Genomic DNA, 23,791 nt, shown 5'->3' with positions numbered 1-23,791 from the left:
ACTCAGCATTGATGACAATCCAGGTACTCTGACTTGCTCGGAAGGATGATACATATTCACATGTACATATTTTAATTATTTTTTACATTTTTTCTATAGCTTCATTTTTTTCTACATGTAACTAGTTCTACATACAATATCTGTTCTGCCCATTAATGTGCAGCAAGTTAAATTCACAATATAGTACCAGTTGTCACCATTATAGGTCATTAGGTATACATGTGTTCTGTTCCTGTATTCAAGAGCATTTCGCTTTAAGCCTGTGTTCTGACTAGAACCGCCTCTCCTGGTTTCCCGGCCAAGAATAGTCATTTTTCCCCGGACCTTGAGTCTTCCACACGTGTTCCTGGCTATCTCTTCCTGCAGATCATTGCTCTCGATAAGCGGATTCCGGTGAGGCACAAATATACCTTCATGTTTGTGGTAGAACAGTTATGCAGCCACTGTATAGCAGAGTGTGTAGTTAGGCATGTTGTGCTTTGTTTCATATTGCTGTTTTTCTGTATGCAGATAGGCAGGGCGGTATTTAGAGTTTCTGCAGCCCTAGGCACTTTTAGTGCTGCCTCCCCCTTTGGTGAGTATGACACTATCGGCAGTGACTTTGGCAAAAATCGCTGATGTGAAAGTCGCCTTTTGCAGCAGACCTGGCAGTTTTTCCGCATCTGCCACTTAACGGATCACTTATGGCAACACTGCATTTGGCTTCATTCATTCCCTATGGGACTTGCAGACATGTGCGGCACTTGCGGTTTTGCCACGATCCGGCAAATGCGGTACTTGCAGCAATGGAAAAAAAACACTGCTAGCAGTGTTTTTTGTATCACCGTAAGTGCAAAACTGCAATTGCCGCACGTGTCCGCAAGTAGCCATCGCTACCTGTCCCTGCACCTTGCTAGCTCATCCCTATCCATCCCTCCCTGACCTAAAACTACACTATAAAGCTTTAGAAAAACAATTTATTAACTGACATATTCCTATGATAATGAGGCTTCAGGCTACGGCGTACACTAGGACGGGCAGTCTCCGGGTCTCCATTCTCTCTCTGTGTACACCCTCAGTCCCTGCCTCACTGCCTGTGCTGCACTGTGCACAGACCTCCCTCCACCGGACCCGGTAATCACCGCTCCCAGTAGCATACCAGCAGAGGCGTATCTAGGGTTTCCATATTGAAGAAAACAGCCGCACTCAGGTTTGGATTTTTTAAATGCATAACAGGAGCAAAAAGTTTATTCAAGTCACCACAGAGTTAAGGCTATTAGGAGAGGGACTCCGTGGTAGGTATAAAGTAGGTGAGTAGGTAACGTTTCAACCCCGTGGTGGGTCTTTGTCAAACCTCACTAGAAAACAAATATATACATGATTAGGGGCAAGGAAGAAAGTAAGCACTACAGAAAAAATAGTCATGTCAAACATGACAGTGTGGTCGGATGTAAGATAGCCAAGAGCATACCTGCAGGAGCTGGAGCAGTGCCTGGTGGTGACGTGGACATACATTGGTGGTCAGAGGGTTAACGTAGGAGCAGGCACGGAAGTGGGGAACCGTGTGTGCGCGCGCGCGCAGTATCAGACAGAGGCTTGGAGCGCGTCTGCAATGAGAGGAGAAGGTGGCTGTATTGTAGTAACAGCAGGAGCCAGTATGGGCGGGTGCATGTGCTGTATGCTGCTGTCCAATGAGCGCTTGTGGAATGTCTGGCTGGGCGGGCACTTGTGCTGAGAAGCTGACACAAAGGAACAGAAGTGTCAGCAGAGGAATATACAGTTACTGGGCACGGGGAGGGGAGGGGAGGGATGTAAACAGGTATGGTTCCACATTCAGGATTGCTTCAGGATTTGGTCAGGATTTTATGCAGGTAAAATCCTGACCAAATCTGCACCTGAGGTCACTGGCAGGTCACCTGCGTTGTCCTTGAGTTTTTTTCTGCAATGTAAGGACATGCTGCGTTCTGAAAAGACACGCCGCATGTGAGTTTTCTCGGGTGTGCCGCATGCGTCTTTTACTGCATAGTGGAGACAGGATTTCATGAAATCCCCTCCACTATGCTGTAACATCTGGACGCTGCGTTTTTTATGCATGCTGCTCAACGCTGCATCAAAAACTCAGCGTTTCCTGAACGTGGACACATACCCTAAAGGAATGGGAAAGGGGATAGGGGGAAGGATAGTGTGTGGCTGGAGAAGCTGTGTGGAATAGATCAGTGGATAACGAGAAAAAAATGTGAGTAGAAAATGAGGAAAAGTGAAAGAGATAGATTTAAAAGGCAGAAGGTCTGAGAGTTGAAATAAAAATAAGAAAGAATAAAAATGAAAATGAAATAAAAATGAAAATAAAAATGAAAATAAAAGCGAAGATTGAAAATAATAATAATGATGGAAAAATAATTGAAAAATAGTGGGAAAAAAAAATACAAAGGAGATTTGAAAAAATACGCTGTATGCAGTTGAAAAATAGAACAAAATGAAGATAGAAATAAAAATAAGTCAAAAATAAAAAAATTGAGAAATATTGCGAAAAGAAAACTGATAGAGATCGGTGTAAAAATGAAAAAAAAATGAAAAAAAATAAAGATAAAGATAAAAATAATGGAAACTAAAATGAGGAAAAATAAAAAGTAAAAAATAGAAAAAATGGAAATAAAAAGTAAATAAAAAAGAAAAAAGAAAAAAGAGAAAAATGGATACTTACCCCCGGAGGGTATAATAGGTAGTGCAAGTCAGAGTGCCTGCAAGTACAGAGACAAATTAGTACATGCAAGACAAAGAAGGTCAGAATGTTGTACACAAGTCCGCCAATACAAGAATATGTGCATCATAGATTACATAATAGGCAATGTATTAAATATTCCTGCAAATGAAAATATGTTAGAAAAAGCATGTAAAAACAGGCAAATCACAGGGTAACAGGAGAGCAGGATCCCCAGGAACCATCAGTGGAAAACCAGGTCAAGTTCCCTGTTTAGGCCCTTAGGTGTAAGGGTCTGTAAAGTATAGATCCAAAACGATTCCCTTTCTTTTAGGCGTCTAACAAAGTTCCCACCACGTCTTGGTTTGTCAATCTGTTCATGGAGTAGCGTAGGTACTGGGGGGGGGCAGAGGGGGCCATCGGCCCGGGCCCTGTCACATGAAGGGGCCCACTGGGAGCCAGGGCCACTTCTGTGACGAGGCAGAACACCGCATAGGAGCAGAGCAGTATAACGTCTGCTCCCGTCTGACGGAGACTCTGCAAGCTGCTAGCACAGTGGCCGGCTGCAGAGTCTCCCTCCTGCAGTGAATGGTGCTGCCCGTCTGAGGCTACTTTCACACTAGCGTCGGACGACGCACGACGAATTGCGTCGTTGTGACGTACCGACGCTAGCAGTGAATGCGCCTCACAACGGGGGCAGCGGATGCTGTTTTTCAACACATCCGCTGCCTCATTGTGAGGTGCGGGGAGGCGGGGGCGGAGTTAAGGCCGCGCATGCGCGGTCGGAAAAGACGGGCACGACGCACCAAAAAACGTTACAAGCAACGTTTTTTGGTGGCGTCGGTCCGACGCAACCGTCGCACTGCGTCGCTAATGCAAGTCAATGGAGAAAAAACGCATCCTGCAAGCACTTTTGCAGGATGCGTTTTTTCTACAAAACGACGCATAGCAACGTGCAGTGCACGACGCAAGTGTGAAAGTAGCCTGACCTGATGACGTGATGTGACATGAAGCTTTCCCCAGCTGCAGCTTTCTTCCTCTGTGCACGCTGGGATTGGCTCAGGCACGCTGGGTCCTAGTGTCCACCTTGCATTTCACCTAGACACTTCCTGGTCCTGCCTGCAGTGCAAATTTCATCAGTAAGTGGGGAAGGAACTTATTAGGTTTACTATATTCAGGTATGTCAGTGTGAGACCGTTGGGGTATTGTGGGGGCTGAAAGTGAGTGAGGAGGGACAGGGTACTGGGGGGTGAATGTAAGACCATTTGGGGGTTGTGAGGGCAGAAGGTGGGTGAGGTGGGACAGGGCACTGAGGGGGTGGATGTGAGATGATGGGGGTATTGGGGCTGAAGTGGGGGAGGGGGGACAGGGCACTGGAGGCTGAATATTATAATGTTTTGTTATGATATTATATGTACTCCATCATGTAATATTTGCTGTCTGGGGAGGCTGGAGATGGAGGGGGGGGTAGGGTTTTTTTGATACATACCACCTGGGTCTTTTATGAGTATTAGTATGAGTAACCAAGAGCTGCATCACATTTACAGCACCACTCCAGTATTATTTTTTATTTCATTGCTGGAGCGGTGCTGAAAATCCACCTCCCCTGCCCCCTGTCTGATACTCATCTTCTGGTGTTTTCAGTCTCCGCTCGGCTCCGTCTCCTGCAGTTTGTGACCTGTCTGCAGCTCCAGTGTTTCATGGAGTAGCGCAGAGGTCACTAATCAGTGTGAGTCTGTGGGAGCCTCGTTCTGGCCTCTTTCTCACTCTCAGGCTATGTGCACACGTTGCGGATTAGCCGCTGCGGATTCACAGCAGTTTTCCTTCTGGCTTACAGTGCCATGTAAACCTATAGAAAACCAAATCCACAGTGCACATGGTGCAGAAAATACCGCGCGGAAACGCTGCATTGTATTTTCTGCATCATGTCAATTCTTTCTGCGGATTCCGCAGCGTTTAACACTTGCTCCTGTATAGGATTCCGCAGGTGGTAAAACGCAGGTCAAATCTGCACATAGCCTCACAGTGTTACATTGAGTGCTTGTGACATAGCTTCTAACTTCTGGCCTGTCAGAAGCTGCGTTCACAAGTTTGAGCAGCAGCACTGCAGCAGTGCCACAAAATAGTGAATACGCCGGAGGATGAGTAAATGACCAGGGTATCCAAATCATGAGCTGCGGGTCCATCATACTGTGAATAAGGCTGCTGCAGGCCAATCATACTGTGTATACGGGAGCTGCGGGCCCATCAAACTGTGTATAAGGAAGCTGTGGGCCCATCGTACTGTGTACAGGGGAACTGTGGGGGACATCATACTGTTTGACGGGAGCTGAAGGCCCATCATACTGTGTATAAGGAAGCTGTGGGCCCATCATACTGTGTACAGGGGAACTGTGGGGGACATATGTTGTGAACTATACTTTTTGGCTCGCTCTTGTGGTCACTAGCGGTATGGCTTTTGGATTTCTTTCCCCAGGTTGGTAGTCACCTGATTCGTTAGACCCTGGGTGTTCCTATTTAAACTTCCTGGATTCTTAGTCCATTGCCTGGCATCAATGTAATCAGTCCTTGTCTGGTTGCTCCTGTCTACTGGTCCTGATTTTTGCAAGATAAGCTAAGTCCTGCTTTCTTATTTTTGTTCATTTGTATTGTTCAGTTTTTTTGTCCAGCTTGTTCATAATGTGATTCCTGTTTTTGCTGGAAGCTTTTAGGGGGCTGATATTCTCCCCCCACACCGTTAGTCGGTGCGGGGGTTCTTGGATATTCAGCGTGGATATTTTTGTAGGGTTTTTCGCTGACCGCATAAGTCCGCTTTCTATATTTCTGCTATTATATAGTGGGCCTCTCTTTGCTGAATCTAGTTCATACTTACGTTTGTCCTTTCTTCTTACCTCACCGTTATTATTTGTTGGGGGCCTGTATCTACTTTGGGGTACCTTTCTCTTGAGGCAAGTGAGGTCTGATTTTCTCTGAAAGGGTTAGTTAGTTCTCCGGCTGGCGCGAGACATCTAGAACCAACGTAGGTACATTCCCCGGCTGCTATTAGTTGTGGGCTAGGATCAGGTATGCGGTCAGCTCAGTTACCACCTCCCTAAGAGCTGGCTTTTTATGTTTGCAGACTTTGCTAAAAACCCTGAGATCCTCTACCATTGGGATCATAACAGAATGCCAGGCCGAGTGAATAGTTAATGCATTGCAGAAGTGGGATTAAAAGAAAAGAAGTTCTGAGTTTTTTTTTTTTTTTTTTTTCTTCCTCCCCTTTACCTCTGAGTGGCTTGAAGCTCTGCTGCAGACATGAATGTTCAGACTCTGATTACTAGTGTGGATCAGCTTGCTGCACGTGTGCAGGACATTCAGGATTTTGTTATTAGCAGTCCTATGTCAGAGCCTTTAGAAAATCCTATTCCTCTTAGAGGAATTGATGCTACGCCATTGGCGGAGAATAAACCGCAGTATTGGACACAAGTGACCATGTGCATGACTCCTGAACATCGGGAGGTGATTCGTTTTCTTGTTCTGCATAAGATGCATGATTTGGTCGTTTTGGGTCTGCCATGGTTACAGGCCCATAATCCAGTTTTGGATTGGAGGGCTATGTCTGTGTCAAGTTGGGGTTGTCAGGGAATTCATTGCAATTCCCCGTAGGTGTCTATTGCTTCCTCCACTCCTTCAGAAGTTCCTGAGTATTTGTTTGACTATCAGGATGTATTCAGTGAGTCCAGGTCCAGTGCTCTTCCTCCTCATAGGGACTGTGACTGCGCTATAGATTTGATTCCTGGTAGTAAGTTTCCTAAGGGACGATTATTTAATCTGTCGGTACCTGAGCATGCCGCGATGCGTTCTTATATAAAGGAGTCTTTGGAGAAAGGACATATTCGTCCATCCTCTTCCCCTCTTGGTGCGGGATTCTTTTTTGTGGCCAAGAAAGACGGATCTTTGAGACCTTGTATAGACTATCGGCTTCTGAATAAAATCACGGTTAAATTTCAATATCCTTTGCCACTATTGTCAGACTTGTTTGCTCGGATTAAGGGTGCCTGTTGGTTCACCAAGATAGATCTTCGTGGTGCGTACAACCTTGTGCGCATTAAGCAGGAAGATGAATGGAAAACTGCATTTAATACGCCCGAAGGTCATTTTGAGTACTTGGTGATGCCTTTTGGGCTCTCTAATGCCCCTTCAGTGTTTCAGTCCTTTATGCATGACATCTTCCGGAAGTATCTAGATAAATTTGTGATTGTTTATCTGGATGACATTTTAGTTTTTTCTGATGATTGGGATTCTCATGTAAAGCAGGTCAGGATGGTGTTTCAGGTTTTGCGCGATAATGCTTTATTTGTGAAGGGCTCAAAGTGTCTCTTTGGAGTGCAGAAGGTTTCCTTTTTGGGTTTTATTTTTTCCCCTTCTGCTGTGGAGATGGACCCAGTCAAGGTCCGAGCTATTCATGATTGGACTCAACCCACGTCTGTTAAAAGTCTTCAGAAGTTTTTGGGTTTTGCTAATTTCTACCGTCGTTTTATTGCTAACTTTTCTAGCGTTGTTAAACCTCTGACGGATATGACCAAGAAAGGTTCTGATGTTGCTAATTGGGCTCCTGCGGCCGTGGAGGCCTTCCGTGAGCTGAAGCGACGGATTACTTCGGCGCCTGTTTTGTGCCAGCCTGATGTCTCACTTCCCTTTCAGGTTGAAGTGGATGCTTCTGAGATCGGTGCAGGGGCTGTTTTGTCGCAGAGAGGCTCTGGTTGCTCTGTGATGAGACCATGTGCTTTCTTTTCCAGGAAGTTTTCGCCTGCTGAGCGGAACTATGATGTTGGTAATCGGGAGTTGTTGGCCATGAAGTGGGCATTTGAGGAGTGGCGTCATTGGCTCGAGGGAGCTAAGCATCGTGTGGTGGTCTTGACAGGCTCGTTGGTCATTGTTTTTCTCCCGTTTTGACTTTGTGGTCTCATACCTGCCTGGTTCGAAAAATGTGAAGGCTGATGCTCTCTCTAGGAGCTTTGTGCCTGACTCTCCTGGAGTCTCAGAGCCGGCTGGTATTCTTAAAGAGGGAGTAATCTTGTCGGCCATTTCTCCTGATTTGCGACGTGTGTTGCAGAGATTTCAGGCTGGTAGACCTGACCCTTGTCCACCTGACAGACTGTTTGTTCCTGATAAATGGACCAGTAGAGTTATTACCGAGGTTCATTCCTCGGTGTTGGCAGGGCATCCTGGGATTTTTGGTACCAGAGATTTGGTGGCTAGGTCCTTTTGGTGGCCTTCCTTGTCACGGGATGTGCGTTCTTTTGTGCAGTCCTGTGGGACTTGTGCTCGGGCTAAGCCTTGCTGTTCTCGTGCCAGCGGGTTGCTTTTGCCCTTGCCCATCCCGAAGAGGCCTTGGACACACATTTCCATGGATTTCATTTCAGATCTTCCGGTGTCACAGGGAATGTCTGTCATCTGGGTGGTGTGTGATCGTTTTTCCAAGATGGTCCATTTGGTGCCCTTGCCTAAGTTGCCTTCCTCTTCCGATCTGGTTCCTTTGTTTTTTCAGAATGTGGTTCGTTTGCACGGCATTCCTGAGAATATCGTGTCTGACAGAGGATCCCAGTTTGTGTCCAGATTCTGGCGATCCTTTTGTGCTAAGATGGGCATTGATCTGTCGTTCTCGTCTGCCTTTCATCCTCAGACTAATGGCCAAACGGAGCGAACTAATCAGACGCTGGAGGCTTTTTTGAGATGTTTTGTTTCTGCGGATCAGGATGATTGGGTGACCTTCTTGCCATTGGCTGAGTTTGCCCTCAATAATCAGGCTAGTTCCGCTACTTTGGTTTCGCCATTTTTCTGCAACTCTGGTTTTCATCCTCGTTTCTCCTCAGGTCATGTTGAGCCTTCTGACTGTCCTGGGGTGGATTCCGTGGTTGATAGGTTGCAGCGGACTTGGAATCATGTGGTGGACAACTTGAAGTTGTCACAGGAGAAGGCTCAGCGTTTTGCCAACCGCCGCCGCGGTGTGGGTCCCCGACTTCGTGTTGGGGATTTGGTTTGGTTGTCTTCTCGGTATGTCCCTCTGAAGGTTTCCTCTCCTAAGTTTAAGCCTCGCTTTATTGGTCCTTATAGAATTTTGGAGGTCCTTAATCCGGTGTCTTTTCGTTTGGATCTTCCTGTGTCGTTTGCCATTCACAATGTGTTCCATAGGTCTTTGTTGCGGCGGTACATTGTGCCTGTGGTTCCTGCTGTTGACCCTCCTGCTCCGGTCTTGGTTGAGGGCGAGTTGGAGTACGTGGTGGAGAAGATCTTAGATTCTCGTCTCTCTAGACGGAGGCTTCAGTATCTGGTCAAATGGAAGGGCTATGGTCAGGAGGATAATTCCTGGGTGGTCGCTTCTGATGTTCATGCGGCCGATTTGGTTCGTGCCTTTCACGCTGCCCATCCTGATCACCCTGGTGGTCGTAGTGAGGGTTCGGTGACCCCTCCTTAAAGGGGGGGTACTGTTGTGAACTATACTTTTTGGCTCCCTCTTGTGGTCACTAGCGGTATGGCTTTTGGATTTCTTTCCCCAGGTTGGTAGTCACCTGATTCGTTAGACCCTGGGTGTTCCTATTTAAACTTCCTGGATTCTTAGTCCATTGCCTGGCATCAATGTAATCAGTCCTTGTCTGGTTGCTCCTGTCTACTGGTCCTGATTTTTGCAAGATAAGCTAAGTCCTGCTTTCTTATTTTTGTTCATTTGTATTGTTCAGTTTTTTGTCCAGCTTGTTCATAATGTGATTCCTGTTTTTGCTGGAAGCTCTTAGGGGGCTGATATTCTCCCCCCACACCGTTAGTCGGTGCGGGGGTTCTTGGATATTCAGCGTGGATATTTTTGTAGGGTTTTTCGCTGACCGCATAAGTCCGCTTTCTATATTTCTGCTATTATATAGTGGGCCTCTCTTTGCTGAATCTAGTTCATACTTACGTTTGTCCTTTCTTCTTACCTCACCGTTATTATTTGTTGGGGGCCTGTATCTACTTTGGGGTACCTTTCTCTTGAGGCAAGTGAGGTCTGATTTTCTCTGAAAGGGTTAGTTAGTTCTCTGGCTGGCGCGAGACATCTAGAACCAACGTAGGTACGTTCCCCGGCTGCTATTAGTTGTGGGCTAGGATCAGGTATGCGGTCAGCTCAGTTACCACCTCCCTATGAGCTGGCTTTTTATGTTTGCAGACTTTGCTAAAAACCCTGAGATCCTCTACCATTGGGATCATAACAGACATCATACTGTTTGACGGGAGCTGCAGGCCCATCATGCTGTGTATAGGGAACTGTGAAGGCATATTGTGCATATGGGAGCTGTTGGCCCATTACACTGTATATAGGGGACCTCTGGGGAGCATTATACTTTCTATAGTGGAGTTCTGTCAGCATTATACTGTGTATAGGGGAGCATTGGGCTCATACTATCTACAGCGGAGCAGTGGGATCATACTGTGTAGAGGGGAGCAGTGGGAACATCATACTGTGTAAAGGGGAGCAGTGGGAACATCATACGGTATATAGGGGAGTTATAGAATCATCATACTGTGTATAGGGGAGCTGTGGGGGCCTTAGACTGTGTATAGGGAAGCTTTAAGCTCACCATACTGTGTATAATAGAGCAGTACATGGGGGAACTTAGGGGAGTTTATTAAATGTTAAGTGGGCACTTAAGCATTACTGTATTGTTATAGGGGCACTCAGAGTATTGTGACCATCAAAGCTGCATATGGTCACAATATGGCGGTACAGTCAATGTTCGTTTTTGTATATAGATTTATTTTCAACAACCGTAGGGTCATATTCTGAGGTTCCCTTATAGTCACAATTAGAGTGTGCAACCGTAGCTGTAATCAGGGTTAGCTGGTTAGGGGCCCACTCAGATGTTTCGCCCCCTTAAATTGAAACCCTAGCTACGCCTCTGTGTTCAAGGACCTGGAATCGTAGTTGAGACACCAAATGGTTTGCAGATACAAAATGATGAGGGAGAGGGAGCCAAGTTTTCTTACAACGTATCGTAGATTTGTGACTTGATATTCGGTCACGAACATGTTGAGTTGTTTCACCAACAAAAAGTAGGCCACAAGGGCATTTGATGACATAGATAACGTTGTTGGAGTCACATGTAAAGAAGCCTTTAATTTGATACTGTTTGCCAGAGTGTGGATGGGTGATCACACTAGATTTAATAACGTTGGAGCAGCAAGCACAGCCCAAGCAGGGGAATGTGCCGCATCGTTCTGTGGCAAGGAAGGTTTGTCTTGATATTTTGGATGAACTGCCTATGTCGGCCTTGACTACTTTGTCCCTGATATTGTTGCGTCTACGTTTACACATTAATGGAGGTTTTTGGAAGGCTTCCATGTGAGGATAGGCCCATGTTAGGAGTGGCCAATGCTTATGAACCACATTGTACTGTATACTTTGGGCATGATAGGATGGTGGGTGTGGACAAAGGGAACACGTTCCGGTTTAGGCTCAGGTATAATGTTGGGGGGTGGATTGAGTGTCAGCATTTTTTCTCTGTCCAGTAGATTTTTGGGGTAATGTCTGGCTGTAAACTCGAGAGCCATTTCGTCTAGTCGTCCTGGTAGCAAATTGGGGTTGGATACTATACGTGCTACCCGCTTGAACTGGGAGCGGGGAAAGCTGCATTTAGTGGAGGATGGGTGACAGCTATCAAAATGGAGAAGGCTATTGGAATCGGTGGGTTTAGAGAAAAGATCGGTAGCGAGGTGCCCATTGGGTTCTCTGGTGACAAGAGTGTCGAGAAATGCAATGTGAGTTTGACTGCAGGTTAGTGTGAACTGAAGTTCAGGTCGGATAGAGTTAAGGTGTTCGGTAAAGGTAACAAGAGTATCATAAGGGCCTGTCCATAGGCAGAAAATATCATCAATGTAGCGTAGCCAACATGAGTTGTACAGTGTGAAGAGTGTGTTCTGGTAGACATGGGCATGTTCGAAGGCATCCATATAAATATTAGCATACGCTGGCGCTACGTTGGCACCCATGGCGGTGCCCTGGGTCTGTAGATAGAACTGGTCACCAAATAGGAAGTAGTTTTGATGTAAAACCAGTGATAGTAGGTCAAGGCACAGAAGGCGGGAGTTACTTGGAAAAGCTAGCTGTTCAAGGAGATCGCCAACTGCTCTGATACCTAGATCGTGTTTGATAGACGTGTAAAGGCTCTTTACGTCAAAAGTGGCCAAGAGACATCCTGGTGGAGTGGTGGGGAATTGTTTAAGGAGCTGGAGAAAGTGTCCAGTGTCAAGGATAAATGACTTCATATTTCTGGTAAGTGGAGTGAGTATTTTCTCGAGGAAGATGGAGATTGGAGCCAGGATGGAATCGGTTGAGGCGACGATTGGTCAGCCGGGAGGATTATTGAGGGACTTATGGATCTTAGGTAATGTATAGATAACTGGGGTGACAGGATGAGAATTGGTTAAAAAAGTGATGGTTTTGGAATTGATAATGTTGAGTGATAAATATTTTTTGAGAAGTAGTTCAATTTTAGTTCTAATAACTGGAGTGGGGTCACTCGGAATCTTGGTGTATGTGGATGTATCGGACAGCTGGTTGAGAATTTCAAGGGTGTAGTCTGTGGTATTTTGTACGACAATGAATGAATAAGTGTTGGGCCTTGTGTTGGGGTGTCTGGGTAAAAAATGACCTTGTGGAAAGTTGTTTGAGGAGCTGTCACTGTCTGTGCTGTATGACCCGTAGCGTCGGGGTCCAGTATTGGTTCGTCTTATGCCTGTGGTTGCAGAGTCGTTCCATCTGTAGACACGGCCTTGGGTATAATCTTCAGTGTCTCGCTGGAACTTTGAACGTTTTTTCTCCTGTAGATATTGTTGAGGAGTATCTCCTCTATTGTTTTGTCAGCTTTGGCTTTCAGGGTACTCCAATCCGCTGTTGGTAGAGATGTGGAAAGTTGTTCTCAATGGCAGAAAGTTTCTGTTCTGATTCGGTGATAGCTGTTTGAAGAAAGTCAATAGTGAGTAGGATAATATCCAAGGAGCATTTATTAAGGATTTTTTGAAACTTCTCACAATACTCGGGCTTATTAGAAAATAGTGTAGGTCTTAGGTGGCTCCTAAGACCCCGTGGAATCCTGATCAGTCTATGGTACTCAGCAAGTGTAATGGAGTGTAGATCAAACGAAGCCAGTCGTTTCCCGCTCCCGCTCGTAATCCTTGGTGTGGAGTTCGTGTGCTGGGGTTTTCAGGAAGTCGCCGGGGTGGACTACTTTGGCAAGGATCCTTGAAGCTGCGGACACATCGAACGCAAAGGTTTCGGAAGACATCTAGGGCACAGGTGCAGGCACCAAAACAAATGGATAAGTTATAAAGAAGAAGGCGTGCACTCAGTGTATGGTTAGATAGGTGCTGGCTGGATGTGGAAATGATCCAAAAAAAGTCATATATTGAAGAAAACAGCCGCACTCAGGTTTGGATTTTTTAAATGCATAACAGGAGCAAAAAGTTTATTCAAGTCACCACAGTGTTAAGGCTATTAGGAGAGGGACTCAGTGGTAGGTATAAAGTAGGTGAGTAGGTAACGTTTCGACCCCGTGGTGGGTTTTTGTCAAACCTCACTAGAAAACAAATATATACATGATTAGGGGCAAGGAAGAAAGTGAGCACTACAGAAAAAATAGTCATGTCAAACAACAGACATGTGCAACAAATGCACAAGAATATATAGTTTGCGGTGATGATACATATACAAAATATATACAAAATATATACAAAACTATATACAGGAATATGTACAAACATTATTCAAAAATAAGCCCAATCAGACTAATTAGTAATGGCGCCACAGAGTACAGACAATCAAGTGCACCAAGTGTCACGAGAGGGCGAGCGGGGGGGCTGGCAGAGGACTCACAAATAAAACAACATATAATTGGGAGCGTACACATAACTAACCTTGAAAGAGGATAAGGATAGCAGAACGGAGATGCAGGTGTAGAAAATCTGGAGAAATTCCCAGTTTGGACTAGGGTTTGGACTAGGGACTAAGGTTTCTGGCACTAGGGTCAAGGATTCATTTTGGTGCCCCCCCTCCACCAAGGAAATATGCGATTTGCACACTCAGTCATGTGCCCATGAGCTCCTCTCCCTAATGCTCTCAATGTTCAGTGAAAAACTGAGAGAAGCGGGAAGAGAAGCTCGGTGTCACAGGACCATAAGTGTAAAAGTCGCATATGAGTGAAGTGTCCATGTGACGACTACTGGAACCTGCAGAGCTGAATCCTGACATTGCAGGCTTCTGAATTCTCACAACTAATGCACTGCACACTTTTAGGATTCTCCCTTGCCGGTGGACGGTCATGTCAGCACAAGTATGCGATTTGTATACTTCTGTGTTGTGATCCTAATGGCAGAGGATCTCAGGGTCTTCAGCAAAGTCTGCAAACATAAAAACTAGCTCTTAGGGAGGTGGTAACTGAGCTGACCACATACCTGATCCTAGCCCACAAATAATAGCAGCCGGGGAACGTGCCTACGTTGGTTCTAGACGTCTCGCGCCAGCCGGAGATCTAACTAACCCTTTCAGAGAAAATACAGACCTCACTTGCCTCCAGAGAAATACCCCAAAGTAGATACAGGCCCCCAACAAATAATAACGGTGAGGTAAGAGGAAAGGACAAACGTAAGTATGAACTAGATTCAGCAAAGAGAGGCCCACTAAATAATAGCAGAAATATAGAAAGCGGACTTATGTGGTCAGCGAAAAACCCTACTAAAATATCCACGCTGAATATCCAAGAACCCCCGTACCGACTAACGGTATGGGGGGAGAATATCAGCGCCTTAAGAGCTTCCAGCAAAATCAGGAATCACATTATGAACAAGCTGGACAAAAAACAGAATAATACAAATAAACAAAAAACAAGAAAGCAGGACTTAGCTTATGTTGCAAAAATCAGGACCAGTAGACAAGAGCAACCAGACAAGGACTGATTACATGGATGCCAGGCAATGGACTAAGACTCCAGGAAGTTTAAATAGAAACACCCAGAGTCTTTAACGAACAGGTGACTACCAAGCTGAGGAAAGAGAATCCAAGAGCCATACCGCGAGTGACCACAAGAGGGAGCCCAAAAGTATAGTTCATAACAGTACCCCCCCTTTAAGGAGGGGTCACCGAACCCTCACCACGACCACCAGGGCAATCAGGATGGGCAGCGTGAAAAGCACGAACCAAATCGGCCGCATGAACATCAGAGGCGACCACCCAGGAATTATCCTCCTGACCATAGCCCTTCCACTTGACCAGATACTGAAGCCTCCGTCTAGAGAGACGAGAATCTAAGATCTTCTCCACCACATACTCCAACTCACCCTCAACCAAGACCGGAGCAGGAGGGTCAACAGCAGGAACCACAGGCACAATGTACCGCCGCAACAAAGACCTATGGAACACATTGTGAATGGCAAACGACGCAGGAAGATCCAAACGAAAAGACACCGGATTAAGGACCTCCAAAATTCTATAAGGACCAATAAAGCGAGGCTTAAACTTAGGAGAGGAAACCTTCAGAGGGACAAACCAAGAAGACAACCAAACCAAATCCCCAACACGAAGTCGGGGACCCACACCGCGGCGGCGGTTGGCAAAACGCTGAGCCTTCTCCTGTGACAACTTCAAGTTGTCCACCACATGATTCCAAGTCTGCTGCAACCTATCAACCACAGAATCCACCCCAGGACAGTCAGAAGGCTCAACATGACCCGAGGAGAAACGAGGATGAAAACCAGAGTTGCAGAAAAATGGCGAAACCAAAGTAGCGGAACTAGCCCGATTATTGAGGGCAAACTCAGCCAATGGCAAGAAGGTCACCCAATCATCCTGATCCGCAGAAACAAAACATCTCAAATAAGCCTCCAGCGTCTGATTAGTTCGCTCCGTTTGGCCATTAGTCTGAGGATGAAAGGCAGACGAGAACGACAGATCAATGCCCATCTTAGCACAAAAAGATCGCCAGAATCTGGACACAAACTGGGATCCTCTGTCAGACACGATATTCTCAGGAATGCCGTGCAAACGAACCACATTCTGAAAAAACAAAGGAACCAGATCGGAAGAGGAAGGCAACTTAGGCAAGGGCACTAAATGGACCATCTTGGAAAAACGATCACACACCACCCAGATGACAGACATTCCCTGAGACACCGGAAGATCTGAAATGAAATCCATGGAAATGTGTGTCCAAGGCCTCTTCGGGACGGGCAAGGGCAAAAGCAACCCGCTGGCATGAGAACAGCAAGGCTTAGCCCGAGCACAAGTCCCACAGGACTGCACAAAAGCACGCACATCCCGTGACAAGGAAGGCCACCAAAAGGACCTAGCCACCAAATCTCTGGTACCAAAAATCCCAGGATGCCCCGCCAACACCGAGGAATGAACCTCGGAAATAACTCTGCTGGTCCATTTATCAGGAACAAACAGCCTATCAGGTGGACAAGAGTCAGGTCTACCAGCCTGAAATCTCTGCAACACACGTCGCAAATCAGGAGAAATGGCCGACAAAATCACTCCCTCTTTAAGAATACCAGCCGGCTCTGAGACTCCAGGAGAATCAGGCACAATGCTCCTAGAGAGAGCATCAGCCTTCACATTTTTCGAACCAGGCAGGTATGAGACCACAAAGTCAAAACGGGAGAAAAACAATGACCAACGAGCCTGTCTAGGATTCAGGCGTTTAGCAGACTCGAGATACATCAGGTTCTTGTGATCAGTCAAGACCACCACACGATGCTTAGCTCCCTCGAGCCAATGACGCCACTCCTCAAATGCCCACTTCATGGCCAACAACTCCCGATTACCAACATCATAGTTCCGCTCAGCAGGCGAAAACTTCCTGGAAAAGAAAGCACATGGTTTCATCATAGAGCAACCAGAGCCTCTCTGCGACAAAACAGCTCCTGCACCAATCTCAGAAGCATCCACTTCAACCTGAAAGGGAAGTTAGACATCAGGCTGGCACAAAACAGGCGCCGAAGTAAACCGGCGCTTCAGCTCCCGGAAGGCCTCAATGGCCGCAGGAGCCCAATTAGCGACATCAGAACCTTTCTTGGTCATATCCGTCAGAGCTTTAACAACGCTAGAAAAGTTAGCAATAAAACGACGGTAGAAATTAGCAAAACCCAAAAACTTCTGAAGACTCTTAACAGACGTGGGTTGAGTCCAATCATGAATAGCTCGGACCTTGACTGGGTCCATCTCCACAGCAGAAGGGGAAAAGATAAAACCCAAAAAGGAAACCTTCTGCACTACAAAGAGACACTTTGAGCCCTTCACAAACAAGGCATTATCGCGCAAAACCTGAAACACCATCCTGACCTGCTTTACATGAGAATCCCAATCATCAGAAAAAACTAAAATGTCATCCAGATAAACAATCACAAATTTATCTAGATATTTCCGGAAGATGTCATGCATAAAGGACTGAAACACTGAAGGAGCATTAGAGAGCCCAAAAGGCATCACCAAGTACTCAAAATGACCTTCGGGCGTATTAAATGCAGTTTTCCATTTATCTCCCTGCCTAATGCGCACAAGGTTGTACGCACCACGAAGATCTATCTTGGTGAACCAACAGGCACCCTTAATCCGAGCAAACAAGTCCGACAATAGTGGCAGAGGGTACTGAAATTTAACCGTGATTTTATTCAGAAGCCGATAGTCTATACAAGGTCTCAAAGATCCGTCTTTCTTGGCCACAAAAAAGAATCCCGCACCAAGAGGGGAAGAGGATGGACGAATATGTCCTTTCTCCAAAGACTCCTTTATATAAGAACGCATCGCGGCATGCTCAGGTACCGACAGATTAAATAATCGTCCCTTAGGAAACTTGCTACCTGGAATCAAATCTATAGCGCAGTCACAGTCCCTATGAGGAGGAAGAGCACTGGACCTGGACTCACTGAACACATCCTGATAGTCAAGCAAAAACTCAGGAACTTCTGAAGGAGTGGAGGAAGCAATAGACACCGACGGGGAATCGCAATGAATTCCCTGACAACCCCAACTTGACACAGACATAGCCCTCCAATCCAGAACAGGATTATGAGCCTGTAACCATGGCAGACCCAAAACGACCAAATCATGCATTTTATGCAGAACAAGAAAACGAATCACCTCCCGATGTTCAGGAGTCATGCACATGGTCACTTGTGTCCAATACTGCGGTTTATTCTCCGCCAATGGCGTAGCATCAATTCTTCTAAGAGGAATAGGATTTTCCAAAGGCTCCAGGACAAAACCACAGCGCCTGGCAAATGACAAGTCCATAAGACTCAGGGCAGCGCCTGAATCTACAAACGCCATAACAGGGTAGGAAGACAATGAGCAAATTAAAGTCACAGACAAAATAAATTTAGGCTGCAGGTTACCAACGGCGACAGGACTAACAAACTTTGTTAGGCGTTTAGAGCATGCTGATATAACATGTGTAGAATCACCACAGTAAAAACACAACCCATTCTGACGTCTATGATTTTGCCGTTCAGTTCTAGTCTGAATTCTATCACATTGCATTAAATCAGGCGTCTGTTCAGACAACACCGCCAAAGGACCAGCGGACCTGCGCCCCCGCAAACGCCGATCAATCTGAATGGCCAGCGTCATAGAATCATTCAGACTTGTAGGAATGGGAAAGCCCACCATCACATTCTTAATAGTTTCAGAAAGGCCATTTCTGAAATTTGCGGCCAGAGCACACTCATTCCACTGAGTAAGCACGGACCATTTCCGAAATTTTTGTCAATACACTTCGGCTTCATCCTGGCCCTGAGAAATAGCTAGCAAAGCCTTCTCTGCCTGAATTTCAAGATTGGGCTCCTCATAAAGCAATCCGAGCGCCAGAAAAAACGCATCAATATTCGCCAATGCCGGATCTCCTGGCGCCAATGAGAAAGCCCAATCCTGAGGGTCGCCCCGCAAGAAGGAGATAACAATTTTAACTTGCTGAGCTGAGTCTCCAGACGAACGAGGTCTCAAAGATAGAAACAATTTACAATTATTCCTAAAATTCCTAAATTTAAATCGATCTCCTGAGAACAGCTCAGGAATAGGAATCTTAGGCTCTGACATAGGACTGCCAATAACAAAGTCCTGAATGCTCTGCACACGAGCAGCAAGCTGATCCACACCAGTAATCAGAGTTTGCACATTCATGTCTGCAGCAGAGTTTCAAGCCATTCAGAGGTAAAGGGGAAGGAAGAAAAAAAAAACAAAAACTCAGAACTTCTTTTTTTCTTTTAATCCCACTTCTGCAATGCATTAACTATTCAGTGGCCTGGCATACTGTTGTGATCCTAATGGCAGAGGATCTCAGGGTCTTCAGCAAAGTCTGCAAACATAAAAACTAGCTCTTAGGGAGGTGGTAACTGAGCTGACCACATACCTGATCCTAGCCCACAAATAATAGCAGCCGGGGAACGTGCCTACCTTGGTTCTAGACGTCTCGCGCCAGCCGGAGATCTAACTAACCCTTTCAGAGAAAATACAGACCTCACTTGCCTCCAGAGAAATACCCCAAAGTAGATACAGGCCCCCAACAAATAATAACGGTGAGGTAAGAGGAAAGGACAAACGTAAGTATGAACTAGATTCAGCAAAGAGAGGCCCACTAAATAATAGCAGAAATATAGAAAGCGGACTTATGTGGTCAGCGAAAAACCCTACTAAAATATCCACGCTGAATATCCAAGAACCCCCGTACCGACTAACGGTATGGGGGGAGAATATCAGCGCCCTAAGAGCTTCCAGCAAAATCAGGAATCACATTATGAACAAGCTGGACAAAAAACAGAATAATACAAATAAACAAAAAACAAGAAAGCAGGACTTAGCTTATGTTGCAAAAATCAGGACCAGTAGACAAGAGCAACCAGACAAGGACTGATTACATGGATGCCAGGCAATGGACTAAGACTCCAGGAAGTTTAAATAGAAACACCCAGAGTCTTTAACGAACAGGTGACTACCAAGCTGAGGAAAGAGAATCCAAGAGCCATACCGCGAGTGACCACAAGAGGGAGCCCAAAAGTATAGTTCATAACACTTCTGACCACATTCCGACTAGCCGTGCCCAGCCTCGCTTAGTTCATTTTCATTGACGGAGGCCACACATGTCTAGTCAGCATGTGACCGCATTAATGTAAATCCCCAGCATGAGAGAATTCTGACAGCATGCAGTACGCACTGTGAGAATTCAGAAGTCTGTAGTCACAAAGAATGACTACAGACTCATCACAAACCTGGACATCCCCTTTAATGCTCCTAACTAGTGTTGAGCGATACCTTCCGATATCGGAAAGTATCGGTATCGGAAAGTATCGGCCGATACCGTCAAAGTATCGGATCTAATCCGATACCGATACCCTTTCCCAATGCAAGTCAATGGGACGAAAATATTGGAATTAAAATAAACCCTTTCTTTCCTTGTAGGTTAATTCTACATGAAAGGAAAACAACAAAGAATAATGTAGGATGTATTGGGGGAGGTGGCGGAGACATTAAAGGCACAGAGGTTTAGCCCAATCAAATAGAATAGCAGGATTTTTTTTTTTTTTTATGACGTTAGGCGTTAGAAAGATTTTGACTATGTTAATTTTTTACTTATTTTTGTCAGATATTGATGTTTCACTACTTCCACGCCCTTCACCTTCTTTTTTACTTCTCCGACACTTTCTTCTTCATTATCCTCATCATCAGCTTCTTTGACATCAACTTCTTCACCTTATTCATCTTCTTTTTCATCTTCTACCTATTTTTTTTTTTTTGTTACATTGTTCATATTCTTTTAATTTAACTATTATCTTCTTCATATTCAACTTCTTCATCATATTCTTATTTGTGACAGGCATTCCCGTAGTTGTTATCTATAAAATTTTGAAGATTACACCTTCCGTTCTGCCTGTCACAAAAGAGTTACATTTGTCCGCGTTCAGTTTGGCCTGCAGCATCAGGCTTTATCCAGGGGCACCACGAGGAGGAACGGACTCACCCCCATACACTGCTTAGTCTTCTTCTGCTTATAATTTAGATAATATCTTTTGCTCTGATATTTAGTCTTATGCTTAATGTTCTTCTGCTCTTTGTTCTGCAGCCTCTTGTTCTTCTGCTTCTGGGTCTTCCAGGTCGTTGTCGTCTCCAGGGTCGTCGTCTCCGGGGTCGTAGTCATCGGGGTGGTCTTCAGGGTCATCGTCTCCAGGGTCGTCGTCATCACGGTGGTTGTCATCTCTGGTGTCGTCGTCATCTTAGGGGTGGTCTTTCGGGTCATCGTCTTTAGGGTCTTGAACTTGGAAATGTAGCAGAAGGTACAGGAAGGCTGAGAAAATGCCGAGAAACAGTTGATGGAACTCGGATGGTTACCCGAAGGTCCAAGAGCCAATGGAACTACCGTGGACCAGCTGACGTTACTGGAACCCGGTTACTAAGCAGGAGGTACCCGTGCCTGAAAGCACTACCTAGGACCACCTGATGTTGGTGGAACTCGGATACCCAGAGGGAGGCACCTAAGCCAAAGGCTCTGCCCGGAACCAGCTGACGGTACTGGAACCAGGATGGGGAGCAGAAGGTACAAGAGCAAAAGACACTGCCGAGAACCAGCTGACGGTACTGGAACCCGGATGAGTAGCCGAAGGTCCAAGAGCCAATGGAACTACCGAGGACCAGCTGACGTTACTGGAACCCGGTTACTAAGCAGGAGGTACCCGTGCCTGAAAGCACTACCAAGGACCACCTGACGTTGGTGGAACTCGGATACCCAGAGGGAGGCACCTAAGCCAAAGGCTCTGCCCGGAACCAGCTGACGGTACTGGAACCAGGATGGGGAGCAGAAGGTACAAGAGCAAAAGACACTGCCGAGAACCAGCTGACGGTACTGGAACCCGGATGAGTAGCCGAAGGTCCAAGAGCCAATGGAACTACCGAGGACCAGCTGACGTTACTGGAACCCGGTTACTAAGCAGGAGGTACCCGTGCCTGAAAGCACTACCAAGGACCACCTGACATTGGTGGAACTCGGATACCCAGAGGGAGGCACCTAAGCCAAAGGCTCTGCCCGGAACAAGCTGACGGTACTGGAACCAGGATGGGGACCTATTCAAGCTTGTCTTCCTAGAGCCCCAACTGGCGGTGTTAGAGCCCAGGGTCAGCAGGAGGAGGAGCAGGAGGAGGAGCAGGGGGAGGGGAGTGTAGGCCGAAGCCTGCACTGGCGGCAGCTTTGGGTCTGTTGTGTCTGCGTGGCGGTCGCAGGACACGTTGCCGGCTACACAGCAGGGGAACAGCTGGCGGTGCTGGACCCCACTGACACATTGGCGAGGTGTTTGGCTCTGTGCAGCCAGCACTTCCGGACAGCAACTAGCGGTGTTGGAGCCCGGGCTCTGCAGGTGGAGCAGAGTGTAGGCCGAAGCCTAATTGAACCGATTTCAAAAGTAACCTTTAACCCCCCCTCAGGGGTTACAAACTAGAAGAGCCACAGCTTATGCAGCAGTAGTGCTGCACAAGTCAAAGGTTGCTCTTTTAATTTTTCTCCTTGCACACGCTGAATGAAACACGTATAACATTTAGCCCTTTATACAGTCAAACTGTGTTGGAGGCGAGAGTTCCCTTCGTAATGAGACGCAGCACAGATGTCAAGAATCCCACCTTGGTGCTGGGCGCAGCCTCCTGAGCGTCGTTATTTGCTGTACAGGAGTCTGCGCTGTCGTGTTATCCCTTGGCCTTGCGCTGTTAGCGCTTCCCATCTTCTGACATCATTTAATGTCGGCCGTTGCGCTTTGCGATGACCATGAATCCCAGCCCCGCAGTGTCTTAACATTGTTAAAACACTGCGGGGCTGGGATTCATGGCCTGGCGCAGTACATATGTTCGCCTCTCACACTCGGGTCCTTACACCCGCTTCAGACTGTGCGGCGTCAGCTGATCCCTTATCGCATGCCGCGGCCATGAAGCCGCACAGTCTGAAGAAGGCGGAAGGAGATGAGGGACAGGCGAACATAGGCACTGCTCATGCCCATCAATCACACCCTCGCAGTCCAAATAAATAAGACACCGAGGGGCGTTGTGTGGGTCAGGGCGGCCGCAGAGGCGCAGCCAGCCAAACAATGATGCCAGAAGACGGGCTGCGCTACCAAGGGGGTTGCAGCGTGTCATTACAAAGGAAAGTCACACCTCCGGGACGGTTAAATGGTCACAGAGGACACATTTTAGACGTGTTCGGTTCCCCATGGGCAAGGAGAATGAGTTTCCGAGCCACCTTGCACACATGCAGCATTACTGCTGTACAAGGTGGCTGTAAAACATAGAAACACCTGGGGGAGGGGGGACAGGTTCCCTTCAATTTCAGTTCTTGTGTCTGCGTGGCGGTCGCAGGACACGTTGCCGGCTACACAGCAGGGGAACAGCTGGCGGTGCTGGACCCCACTGACACATTGGCTGGTGTTTTTCTCTGTGCAGCTAGCACATCTGGGCCCCAACTGGCGGTGTTAGAGCCCAGGGTCAGCAGGAGGAGGAGCAGGAGGAGGAGCAGGGGGAGGGGAGTGTAGGCCGAAGCCTGCACTGGCGGCAGCTTTGGGTCTGTTGTGTCTGCGTGGCGGTCGCAGGACACGTTGCCGGCTACACAGCAGGGGAACAGCTGGCGGTGCTGGACCCCACTGACACATTGGCGAGGTGTTTGGCTCTGTGCAGCCAGCACTTCCGGACAGCAACTAGCGGTGTTGGAGCCCGGGCTCTGCAGGTGGAGCAGAGTGTAGGCCGAAGCCTAATTGAACCGATTTCAAAAGTTACCTTTAACCCCCCCTCAGGGGTTACAAACTAGAAGAGCCACAGCTTATGCAGCAGTAGTGCTGCACAAGTCAAAGGTTGCTCTTTTAATTTTTCTCCTTGCACACGCTGAATGAAACACGTATAACATTTAGCCCTTTATACAGTCAAACTGTGTTGGAGGCGAGAGTTCCCTTCATAATGAGACGCAGCACAGATGTCAAGAATCCCACCTTGGTGCTGGGCGCAGCCTCCTGAGCGTCGTTATTTGCTGTACAGGAGTCTGCGCTGTCGTGTTATCCCTTGGCCTTGCGCTGTTAGCGCTGCCCATCTTC

General features: G+C 46.9%; 1 protein-coding gene and 1 long non-coding RNA gene across 2 annotated transcripts in view; one reads left to right on the top strand and one right to left on the bottom strand.

The window, feature by feature from the left end:
* Positions 1–209: 209 nt before the first annotated feature.
* LOC143807687 (amine sulfotransferase-like) overlaps positions 210–23,791 on the top strand; it is a 182,838-nt gene continuing 159,256 nt past the window's right edge. Inside the window, exon 1 of the mRNA XM_077289515.1 lies at positions 210–393. The gene's annotated coding sequence lies outside the window, so the exon portion shown is untranslated. The remainder of the gene's footprint in view (positions 394–23,791) is intronic.
* On the bottom strand, positions 1,191–1,781 carry LOC143809860 (uncharacterized). Its single transcript, XR_013222493.1, has 2 exons — positions 1,451–1,781; positions 1,191–1,337 (listed from the first exon to the last, which is right to left on the bottom strand). It is a non-coding gene; the product is annotated as an uncharacterized LOC143809860 (long non-coding RNA).

Source organism: Ranitomeya variabilis, chromosome 2 (assembly GCF_051348905.1).
Source record: "Ranitomeya variabilis isolate aRanVar5 chromosome 2, aRanVar5.hap1, whole genome shotgun sequence".
Lineage (NCBI taxonomy): Eukaryota > Metazoa > Chordata > Amphibia > Anura > Dendrobatidae > Ranitomeya > Ranitomeya variabilis.
The sequence above is the reverse complement of the archived record's forward strand: the minus strand, read 5'-3'. Positions and strand labels throughout refer to the sequence as shown.